The following is a 12,062-nucleotide window of genomic DNA, read 5'->3' as shown; positions in this document are numbered from 1 at the left end:
AGTTGGCGCATTCTCCCCGTGAAATTTTGTTCTTTTTTCCATGTTAGAATTTAACGTGGCTTCATTGACCTTGTTGCTTTGAATGTTCTCAGAGCCAGCATGGGCACAGTGGGTCAAATGGCCTTCTTTTGTGCTCTCTGCTCATCATTTGCATTTGAAGAAAATGGGAGATATCTTGAACTTACTTCCCATGAATGAGGGCAAAGCAGAGATAATGGCATGTTTCCAAAAGGAAATTGGATGTGCATTTGAGGGAAATAAATCTACAGTGGCACGGAGAGAGAACAGGGGAATGGTTTAATCTAAAGACAGCTGGCATGGACTCAATGGGCAGAATGGTCCCATTCCCAACCTTAATGCCTGTCTGATCTTAAAAGAGAAATTTCAACTGCTGCAGTTTCTCCAACTAAAGAACAAAGAACAGCACAGGAAACAGGCCCTTTGGCCCTACAAGCCCGCGCTGCCCATTTTAACACTCAGTGAGTGCCTCATTCCAATCCTCCTTCTACCTACGACTTTTGTCTACGTCTCTTGGACTCCACAATAAAGGGGTGCAAATTTAGAGAATTGTATGTGCACCAGATTAAGGGAGGTCTAATTTAGGGACAATTTGTTAACACCAACCAGCCTAAAAGCATATTTTTGGGGTGTGGGAGGAAACTGGAGCACCCAGAGAAAACCCACGCAAGCACGGGGAGAATGTGCAAACTCCCACAGACACCGACCCAAGCCGGAGATCCGACCCGGGTCCCTGTAACTGCACAGCAAACAGTGATAGTCACTGAGCTGTCGTGTTGCCCGTCAGTTGTTCCAGTTTAAGCGTACACTAATGACGTGAAGCACTAGGCAACTCTTGGAGCAACATCCAAGAGCAGCTCTCGCACGACCCACCGCGTGTATGCCCCTTGTTGGACAACAAGGCGGACTGAATCAAAACTCACTGCAGACCCTGGAACCATTCTCATAAATCTTCCTCTCTAAGAACTTCACATCTTTCCTAAAGTGTGGGGTCCATATATAGGGTTCAATTCCAGAAGAATAGAATTGAAAAGCAGGGAGGTTGTGTCCAACTTGTTTGGAACCAGGTTCAGACTGCACTGGGAGCACCGTCAACATTTGTGATCTCCGTTTAGAAAAAGGAAATCGAGGCACTGGAGAAGGAGAAACAAAGATTCACGAGAATAATCCCAGAACTGAGAGCATTTCACCCTCAGGAAAGGCTGGGGCTGCTTTTCTCTGGAAAAGAGAAGACTGAAGGGTGAGCTGAGGATATCTTTAAGATTATGAAGGGGGTTCAATAATCCAATAGGGATTTCAGGAGAAACCTCTTTACCCAGCGAGTGGTGAGAATGTGGAACTCACTCCCACAGCGAGTGGTTGAGGTGAACAGCGTGAATACATTGAAGGGAAAGTTAGATACATACATGAGGGAGAAAGGAACAGAAGGATTTGCTGATGGGGGGAGATGAAGAGGGGTGGGTGGAGACTCATGTGGAGCATAAATACTGACACAGACCAATTGAGCCGACTGGTCTGGCCCTGTGCTGGAGACTCAATGGAACAGAGACTAATGTATTTATTTTAGATCCACCTGTAGTGGTGGGAAAAACACTATTTACTCTCCAGGATAAAATAAAAGTCCTTCATCAGCTTTTGTGGATCATTTCAGAGGAAATGTGCTCTCCCAGGCTCAGCCCATTGGAAGCAAAGTTGTGAGACGGGCCAGTCCAGCAGAAAGAAACCCTCCCACTTCACCCACTGTCAGAATGAACATGGTTCAGTCCTGGATGTGATTAACAGCAGCAATAACAGCAGAATCCAACCCCTGGGATCATTTGTGACCTTGCTGGTGTCTCAGTAGGTGGAATGAATTAGTGAATCCCTTCCCACAATCAGAGCAGGTGAATGGTCTCTCCCTGGTGTGAACTCGCTAGTGTACCTGCAGGGTGGCCAAATGAGTAAATCCCTTCCCACAGAGAGAGCAGGTGAATGGTCTCTCCCCAGTGTGAACTCGCTGGTGTGTCCACACAGTGGCCAACTGAGTAAATCCCTTCCCACAGAGAGAGCAGGTGAATGGCCCCTCCCCGGTGTGAACTCGCTGGTGGTTCCACAGGTTGGATGGCCATTTAAATCTCTTTGTGCAGCGAGAGCAGCTGAACGGTCTCTCCTCAGTGTGAATGCACTGGTGGGACATCAGATCCTGAGAGCTTTTGAATCCACGCCCACAGTTAGTGCATTTAAAGGGTCTCTCACTGGTGAGTAACTTTGTGAGTCAATAGGTTGGATAACTGGGTGAGTCCCTTCCCACACTGAGAGCAGGTGAACGGTCTCTCCCCAGTGTGAACTCGCTGGTGTGTCCGCAGGACGGACGACTGAGTGAATTTCAGTCAGAGCAGGTGAAGGGTCTCCCACTGGTATGAACTCGCTGGTGTATCCACAGTGTTGATGTTCTAAACCTCTTTGTGCAGTGAGAGCAGCTGAACGGTGTCTCCCCAGTGTGATTGCATCGATGAATTTCCAGCTCAGATGAATCCCTTCCCACAGTCCCCACATTTCCACCGTTTCTCCATGGGGCAGGTGTCCTTGTGACCCTCCAGGTTTGATGATCAGTTGAAGCCTCATCCACACACACACACACTCCAAGAGGTACAGTCTCTCCCCGCTATGAATGCTGTGATGTTTATTCAGGCTGTCTAATTAGTTGGAGTTCTTTCCAGTCAGTGCACTGGAAGACTCTCACTCGGGGGTGTGTGTGTGTCTTGGTACTTTCCCAGTCACACCGATGTTTCAAACCTTCTGAATATTTCTCCTTCCAGTTTCAAAGGCCGATAATATTCAGATTCTGATGAATTGAGTAACTCTTATCAGACTATGAAGAGAGACTAAATAGACTGGGTCTATACTCGTTGGAGTTTAGAAGGATGAGGGGGGATCTTATAGAGACGTATAAGATAATGAAGGGGATGGATAGAGAGATTCTTCCCGCTCAGAAAGGACAACAGGACTAGAGGGCACAGCCTCAAGGGTGGGGGCAGTTTAGATCGGAGTTGAGGAGGAACTTCTTCACTCAAAGGGCGGTGAATCTCTGGAATTCTCTGCCCGTTGAAGTGGTGGAGGCTACCTCACTGAATATATTTAAGTCACGGGTAGATAGGTTTCTGATAGACAGGGGAATTAAGGGTTACGGAGAGAAAGTGGGAAAGTGGAACTGATTCACTTCAGATCAGCCGTGATCTTATTGAATGGCGGGGCAGGCTCAAAGGGCTAGATGGCCTACTCCTGCTCCTATTTCTTATGTTCTTATGACTTTGGCATGCTGTTTAGTTTGAGATTTCTGTCTATAAATCCTCATCTTCTGATATCCTGTAAAAAGTCATCAGTCAGAGAGAATAGAAAGAGGAGAACATAGAACATTACAGCGCAGTATAGGCCCTTTGGCCCTCGATGTTGCGCCGACCAGTGGGACCAATCTAATGACCCTCTAACCTAAACTATTCCAATATTATCCATATGCCTATCCACTGACCATTTGATCGCCCTTAAAGTTGGCGAGTCCACAACTGCTGCAGGCAGGGCATTCCACGCCCTTACTACCCTCTAAGTAAAGAACCTACCTCTGACATCCGTCCTATAATTACCACCCCTTAATTTAAAGCTATGTCCCCTCGTGTTAGCCATCACCATCCGAGGAAAAAGGCTCTCACTGTCCACCCTATCCAATCCTTTGATCATCTTGTCTGCCTCAATTAGGTCACCTCGTAACCTTCTTCCCTCTAATGAAAATAACCTCAAGACCCTCAGCCTTTCCTCATAAGACCTTCCCACCATACCAGGCTGGTAAACCACCTCTGCACCCTTTCCAATGCCTCCACATCTTTCTTATAATGTGGCGAAGAGAGGAAATAGACAATTCTTGTTTCTTTATTTTTTTTCTCTCATTCCTCAAGATTCGTGAATCTCCGTTCCACACGCTCTCTCTCCATCCTGTATCAAAAGAACATCACAGAAACAGGCCCTTCAGCCCACCAAGGCTGCACCAACACAAATGTCTCTCTAATATTTTCTTGCCTCCATGTGGTCCGTATCCCTCTATTCCCTGCCTATTCATGTATCTATCCAGATGCCTCTCGAAGATTGTTATAGAATCTGCTTCTTCCATCTCCTCTGGCAGCTCGTTGCAGGCATTCACCACCCTCTGAGTGAGAAAAACCTGGAAGAAGTCTCACAACACCAGGTTAAAGTCCAACAGGTTTATTTGGTAGCAAAGCCACTAGCTTTTGGAGCACTGCCCCTTCATCATGTGAGTGGGAGTTGTGTTCACAAACAGAGCATATGTAGACACAAACGCAATTGGATCTCCAAGAAGATCGCGTTATATATACCCTGTTTATGAACACAACTCCCACTCACCTGATGAAGGAACAGCACTCTAAAAGTTTGTGGGTTTACTACCAAATAAACCTGTTGGACTTTAACCTGGTGTTGTGAGACCTCTTACTGTGTTTACCCCAGTCCAACGCCGGCACCTCCATATCATGAAAAACATGCCCCTTACATCTCTTTTAAACTTTCCCCCTCTCACTTTCAACTGATGCCCCCTCCGAGCAACTGACCCTTCGATCCTGGACTCCAACTATTTATTCCATCCACGTCTGCGATAATCTTGTAAACATCAGTCAGATCCTCCTGCGTCCTCTCACGCTCCAACGAAAACAATCCAAATTTGTTCAATCTCACTTCACAGACCATATCTTTCAAACCAGACAACTTTCTGGTACATAAGAACATAAGAAATAGGAGCAGGAGTAGGCCATCTAGCCCTTCAAGCCTGCCCCGCCATTCAATAAGATTATGGCTGATCTGAAGTGGATCAGTCCCACTTTCCCACTTTCTCCCCATAACCCTTAATTCCCTTGCCTACCAAACCTATCTACCCGTGTCCTAAATATATTTAGCGAGGTAGCCTCCACCACTTCAACGGGCAGAGAATTCCAGAGACTCACCACCCTTTGAGTGAAGAAGTTCCTCCTCAACTCCATTCTAAACTGCACCCCCCCTTATCTTGAGGCTGTGCCCTCTAGTCCTGCTATCCTTTCTAAGCGGGAAGAATCTCTCTACCTCTACCCTATCCATCCCCTTCATTATCTTATACGTCTCTATAAGATCCCCCCTCATCCTTCTAAACTCCAATGAGTACAGACCCAGTCTATTCAATCTCTCTTCATAGTCCAACTCCCTCATCTCCGGTATCAGCCTAGTGAACCTCCTCTGCACTCCCTCCAAGGCCAAAATATCCTTGCGCAAGTGCGGCGACCAAAACTGCACACAGTACTCCAGCTGCGGCCTCACCAGTGCCCTGTACAGTTGCAGCAAGACCTCCCTACTTTTATATTCTAAAAATCTCTGGTAAACCTCTTCTGCACCCTTTCCAATTCTTCTGGTAGTGTGGTGACCAGAATTGTACACAATATGGCTTAACCAAACTTTTATACAGCTGTGACATGATTTTCCAATTCTGATATTCGACTGATGAGAGCCAGCATGCCATACATATCTATGTCCCCTGGATATTGACCCAGTTACTAAAGGTTAGTGAATAAGTGTTCATATTTTTGTACATCTCAGTTAGATCTCAGCCTTCTTTGGGGAGAACAATTCGGGCGTAACCAGCCTCTCTTTGTGGCTGAAACAATCCAGCCCAGGTAACGTCCTGGTGAGTCTCCTCTGCACCTTCTCGATTGCAATCACATCCTTCCTAACCTGTACCGACCCAAACTGCGACCAATCCTCTAGCTGCAGTAGGGAATGGGTTAATGAACTTTATAATACTTGGAGATTGGTTAAAAAAAGACTTGTTTTTGACTTGTTTTCACGTATTCCAGACGGATGTAAGATTTGTTTTTGTGTGTCCCAGACAATAAGACTGCGGCTGTCCTTGCTGTTGTACACAAGTTTATTATAGTCCATTCAGAAATGTACCAGTTCCTATCTATGTTTGTGTCTTTAATATTATAGACTTCTGCCTAACATAGTGAAGCTTGCATGCCATAAATATATATCCATATATATTCGTTATATACTGCTTATGTGTCAGGTACCAACATATTATGTGCTATACCACTTATGAACATGTACTGTTACACTGGTCCTGTTAATTTTAACTTGTTTTGCCAGCCTGTGTGTTAGCTAAGGGCTAATCACACCACTGACAATTACAGCCTTGAGATAACCATGAAGAAACGCTGAGACAGCCATGTTCCCACGATGGAGGACAACCCACAGCCTGGGAATCTGCTGAGAATGAGATGTGTACCTGACTTGGGGGGGTATAATATGTGCTCTTAAGTTGTGTTCAGAGAGATGCCTGGGGAACGGCTGTTAGGTACCAGGTGTATCTCCCAAAAGCTTTTGAATAAACTTGCTATACTTTGACTCACAATTGGTCTCAGAGGTATTATTTTACCTACCACACTAGCTTTTTATACACTCAATCATAATGTGATTGCAATTGAGAAGGTGCAGAGGAGACTCACCAGGACGTTACCTGGGCTGGATTGTTTCAGCCACAAAGAGAGGCTGGTTACGCCGGAATTGTTCTCCCAAATCAGATTGTGGTCCAATATTCTATGTAAGAATAATCCCAGAACTGTGAATATTTAACCCACAGGAAAGGCTGCTTTTCTCTAGAAAACAGAAGACTGAAGGGCGACCTAATGAAAGTCTTTAAGATTATGAAGGGGTTCAGTTAAAGAAGGCCAGTATCCCATATCCCTTAATCGTTTGGTCATTCTGTCCTGCTGCCTTCAGGGTCCTATGGACATGCACCCCAAGGTCCCTCTTGTTCTCTGTACTTTCTAGCATAGTTCGTTATCTATTTCCTTGCCTTGATAGTTCTCCCAAAATGCATCACCTTAGACTTTTCGGACTTAAGTTATATTTGCCATCGTTTTTCTCATCTAATCAGCCCGTCTATATCTTTCTGTAATCTAACACATTGCTCCTTGCTATTTACAACATCATCAATATTTGTACAAATCAGCAAACTTATTGATCGAACCGCCACATTCATGTCCAAAGGAACGGTAGCACAGTGGTTAGCGCTGCTGCTTCACAGCTCCAGGGTCCTGGGTTTGATTCCCGGCTCAGGTCACTGTCTGTGTGGAGTTTGCACATTCTCCTCATGTCTGCGTGGGTTTCCTCCGGGTGCTCCAGTCTCCTCCCACAGTCCAAAGGTGTGTGGGTTAGGTTGATTGGCCGTGCTAAAATTGCCCCTTAGTGTCCTGGGATGTGTAGGTTAGAGGGATTAGTGGGTAAATGTGTAGAGATAGGGGATAGGGCCTGGGTGGGATTGTGGTCGGTGCAGACTCGATGGGTAGAAGGGCCTGTTTCTGCACTGTAGGGTTCTATGGTTAGGAAGCTCCATGTAGCCAATGACACAAGGCCTGGACCTTCATTGGCTGGATGACCTGCGCCCATCCAGTCCTCCAGGTGTTCCTATTGGTCAATCTCTCGCATGTAGACAATGAGGGGGCGGAGCCCGAGCCCACATGGGGTTGGGTGGGGCTTTGCCCGCCAGCCGCGCTGAGCTGGTGTCCAATCCGCAGTGTTCTGCTTCTGTAACCAGTGATATTGCTGCCAATGGGAGGCTGTGTGCTGGGAACGCCCCCTCTGAGTCATTGTGACGGCACAATGGAGCCCGTCCTGAATCAGCCAATAGCAATCACGCTGCTCCGCGGTGACGTCTCCGGGAGCCCCGCCCCCACCCATTGTTCCCCAGTCTGTACATTCCACACATTGTTAGTCCATTCATAGAGACAGAGATCTGTCTGGCAGCCTGCATGGAGATTCTCAGCTCTCTGTGTCCAGGATAAGACAGGAAGCAGTCTCACAGGTTAAAGTCCAACAGGTTTATTTGATAGTAATCCCACAAGCTTTCGGAAATGCTGTTCCTTCGTCACACACCTGACGAAGGAACAGCATTTCCAAAAGCTTGTGGGATTAAGAACATAAGAAATAGGAGCAGGAGTAGGCCATCTAGCCCCTCAAGCCTGCCCCGCCATTCAATAAGATCATGGCTGATCTGATAGTGGTTCAGTTCCACTTACCCGCCTGCTCTCCATAACCCTTAATTCCCTTATCGATCAGAAATCTATCTACCTGTGACTTAAACATATATAAACATATTACTATTACTATTCATGTTACTAAACATATAAACATATTACTATCAAATAAACCTGTTGGACTTTAACCTGGTGTTGTGAGACTTCTTACTGTGTTTACCCCAGTCCAACACCAGTATCTCTACTCCAGGACAAGAAGCAGAGAGCATGGATCTGTCCATCAGGAGAATTGGGTGCATGAATATTAAATACAGCAGAGTGAGAATTAGAGGGATGGAGATTTACAGCTTTTGGGGAATGAGAGAGGAAAAAAAAATCATAGAACCCCTACAGCACAGAAATAGGCTGTTCAGCCCATCAAGTCTGCACCGACCATAATCCCACCCAGGCCCTACCCCCATATCCCCTACATATTTACCCACTAATCCCTCTAACCTTTGCATTTCAGGACACTAAGGGGCAATTTTAGCATGGCTAATCAACCTAACCCGCACATCTCTGGACTGTGGGAGGAAACCGGAGCACCTGGAGGAAACCCACGCAGACAAGGGGAAAATGTGTAAACTCCATACAGACAGTGACCTGAGCCAGGAATCGAACCCAGGAGCCTGGAGTTGTGAAGCAGCAGTGCTAACCCACTGTGCCACCCACGAACTGTTCCATAAAAACTAGAATTGTCTGTTCTGAATTTCTATCCTGGACTGAAAGTGATTACTTTTGTAATGAACATCTTTTACAGGATATCAGGTGATGATTTAAAGGCAGAAATATCAAATCAAATGTCACGTCAAGATCTGGCAGTCACTCAATTTTTGAGAACCAGAAAACCAGCAATTCCATTTCTAACACTGCTACGTCAAAAGTAAAATCTCATCTCTCCCTCTGGCTCCTTTGCCAATTATCTTAGAGGAACTCACATTCTGTTAAAGAGCCTGCCAACCCCTCTCACCCACTTTCCCTAAAGTGCATCAATCTCATCAATAAAAGTCCGGCAAAATCAAACATTTTTATTGATAAAAGTTTATTAATGCAACAGAATGTGGTTAAAAATAAACTGAAAATGAATTCGGGATCAAAGACGACCAGAGTGAAAGGATGTTTGCAATGTTCTGGACACGAATGGTTTCTCTTTAATTCATGTGTAGCCTGTTCTCTGCCCTCTCTGTGGAACACTGCCCCTCAGTCCACAAGAACGACCCTGACCTTCCACTTGTTTAGAGTAAATGCAAAACAAACTGGAAAAATGCTGCAGATCTGGCAGCATCTGTGGTGAAAAATGTGGAGGAACAAAAGACAAAGGGCAAGGTAATAAAGATTTAAGTGTTTGGTGCAGAATAAAGGACAGCTCTGTCTGGAAACAAAAAACCATGAAAAAAAGATGCAGACTTACGCTCGTCAAAAAGAAAACAAGCTGGCGGAGAGAGTTCAGGGTGTGAAGTTGTTGAACTCTGAGTCCAGAAGGTTGTAAAGTTCCTCATCGGAAGATGAGGGGCTGTTTGTCCAGCTTGTGTTGGGCTTCTCCGGAACATTCCAGCAGGACAAGGTCGGGAATGTTAGCGATGAGAGCAAGGCGGTGAATGTAAAGGGTGGGGAGGGAATACTATTTACTCTCCGGATAAAGTAAATGTCCTTCACCAGGTTTTCTGGATCATTTCAGTGGAAATGTGCTCTCCCAGGCTCAAAGAAGCCTTCAACCTTCACCACTGTCAGAACAAACATGGTTCTGGGATGTTGTGGAATCCATCCCATGTAAGCAATTGTAAACTCACTGCTGTCTCAGCAGATGGGATGACTGAGTGAATCCCTTCCCACACTGCGAGCAGGTGAATGGCTTCTCCCCAGTGTGAACTCACTGGTGTGTCTGCAGGGTTGGTAATTGAGTGAATCCCTTACCAGATGAACAGTCTTTCCCGGTATGAAATTGGTGGTGTCGCGCCAAGGTGGAGGAATCTTGAAATCGCTTCCCACACAATCAGAGCAGCTGAATGGTCTTTCCCACAGTATAAACTCTCAGATATTTTTGCAAAGTGGATGAATCTCTGAATCCTGTTCCACATCAGTGCAGATGAATGGCCTCTCTCCAGTGTGAGGTTTCCTAGCAGGTCGGATGACTAAGTGAATCCCTTCCCAAGGTCAGTTCAGCTGAACGGTCTCTCCCCTGTATGAACTCACTGGTGTGTCTGCAATAGGATAATTGTCCCTGAATTGGCAAATGGAATTTAATTGTCTCTGATTGGCAAATGGAATTTAATGTTGGCAAATTTAATGTTTAATGTTGGCAAATGTGAGGTTGTCCACTTTGGTAGGAATAATGGTAGGAAGGACTATTACTTACGTGGCGAAAAACTGCAGCAGGCGACGGTGCAGAGGGACCTCGGGGTCCTTGTGCATGAGTCGCAAAAACCCAGCCTGCAGGTGCAGTAGGTGGTCAGGAAGGTGAATGGGATGCTGGCCTTCATAGCGAGGGGGATTGAATATAAAAGTAGGGAGGTCTTGCTGCAGCTGTACAGGGTACTGATGAGGCTGCAGCTGGAGTACTGTGTGCAGTTTTGGTCACCGCACTTACGCAAGGTTATGTTCTTATAACTGAATGAATCCGAGGCATGGTACATTGGGGAGACCGTGCAGACGCTATCGCAACAGATAAATGAACACTGCTCGACAATCACCAGGTAAGAGTGTTGTCTTCCTGTTGGGGAACACTTCAGCGGTCACAAACCTCTGATCTTCGGGTAAGCGTTCTCCAAGGCGGCCTTCACAACACACGACAGTGCAGAGTCACTGAGCAGAGACTGATAGCCAAGTTCCGCACACATGAAGACAGCCTCAACCGGGATCTTGGGTTCATGTCACACTATCTGTAACCCCCGTGACTTGCCTGGGTTTGCAAAACCTCACTAACTGTCCTGATTGGAGACAATTCACATCTCTTTAACCTGTGCTTAATGCTCTGTCCACTCACATTGTACCTTTAAGACTTGATTACTTGTAAAGACTCTCATTCCATTGGGGGAAAGGCAAATTGTGCAGAGGGTGTGGAGAGTCTGCAGAAGGATCTAGATAGGCTGGGCGAATGGGCCAGGAAATGGCAAATGGAATTTAATGTTGGCAGGTGTGAGGTGGTCCACTTTGGTAGGAAGAATGGTAGGAAGGACTATTACTTACGTGGCGAAAAACTGCAGCAGGCGACGGTGCAGAGGGACCTCGGGGTCCTTGTGCATGAGTCGCAAAAACCCAGCTTGCAGGTGCAGCAGGTGGTCAGGAAGGCCAATGGGATGCTGGCCTTCATAGCGAGGGGGATTGAATATAAAAGTAGGGAGGTCTTGCTGCAGCTGTATAAGGCATTGGTGAGGCCGCAGCTGGAGTACCGTGTGCAGTTTTGGGCGCCGCACCTGCGCAAGGATATTTTGGCCCTGGAGGGAGTGCAGAGGAGGTTTACTAGGCTGATACCGGAGTTGAGGGGATTGAGCTATGAGGAGAGGCTGAATAAACTAGGCTTGTACTCGTTAGAGTTTAGAAGAATGAGGGGAGATCTCATCGAGACGTATAAGATGATGAATGGGATGAATAGGATAGAGGTGGAGAGACTCTTCCCGCTCAGAAAGGACAGTAGGACTAGGGGGCACAGCCTCAAGATAAAGGGGAGGCGGTTTAGAACTGAGTTGAGGAGGAACTTCTTCACTCAAAGGGTGGTGAATCTCTGGAATTCTCTGCCCGTTGAAGTGGTGGAGGCTGCCTCGCTAAATATTTTTAAGAAGCGGGTTGATGGGTTCTTGATAAGAGAGGGGATTAAGGGTTATGGGGAGAGGGCGGGAAAGTGGAACTGAGCAGCGACAGATCAGCCATGATCTTATTGAATGGCGGGGCAGGCTCGAAGGGCTAGATGGCCTACTCCTGCTCCTATTTCTTATGTTCTTATGTTCAACCATTATTTTGTGA

General features: G+C 46.4%; 1 pseudogene; it reads right to left on the bottom strand.

Annotated features, from left to right (window-relative positions):
- Nucleotides 1–1,831: 1,831 nt before the first annotated feature.
- Nucleotides 1,832–12,062, bottom strand: part of LOC145355159 (uncharacterized) — a 54,442-nt pseudogene continuing 44,211 nt past the window's right edge.

This window comes from Carcharhinus amblyrhynchos, chromosome 18 (genome assembly GCF_965287045.1).
Source record: "Carcharhinus amblyrhynchos chromosome 18, sCarAmb.v2.hapA, whole genome shotgun sequence".
In the NCBI taxonomy this organism is placed as follows: domain Eukaryota; kingdom Metazoa; phylum Chordata; class Chondrichthyes; order Carcharhiniformes; family Carcharhinidae; genus Carcharhinus; species Carcharhinus amblyrhynchos.
Note: the sequence above shows the minus strand (reverse complement) of the source record. Positions and strands in the feature narration are given on the sequence as shown.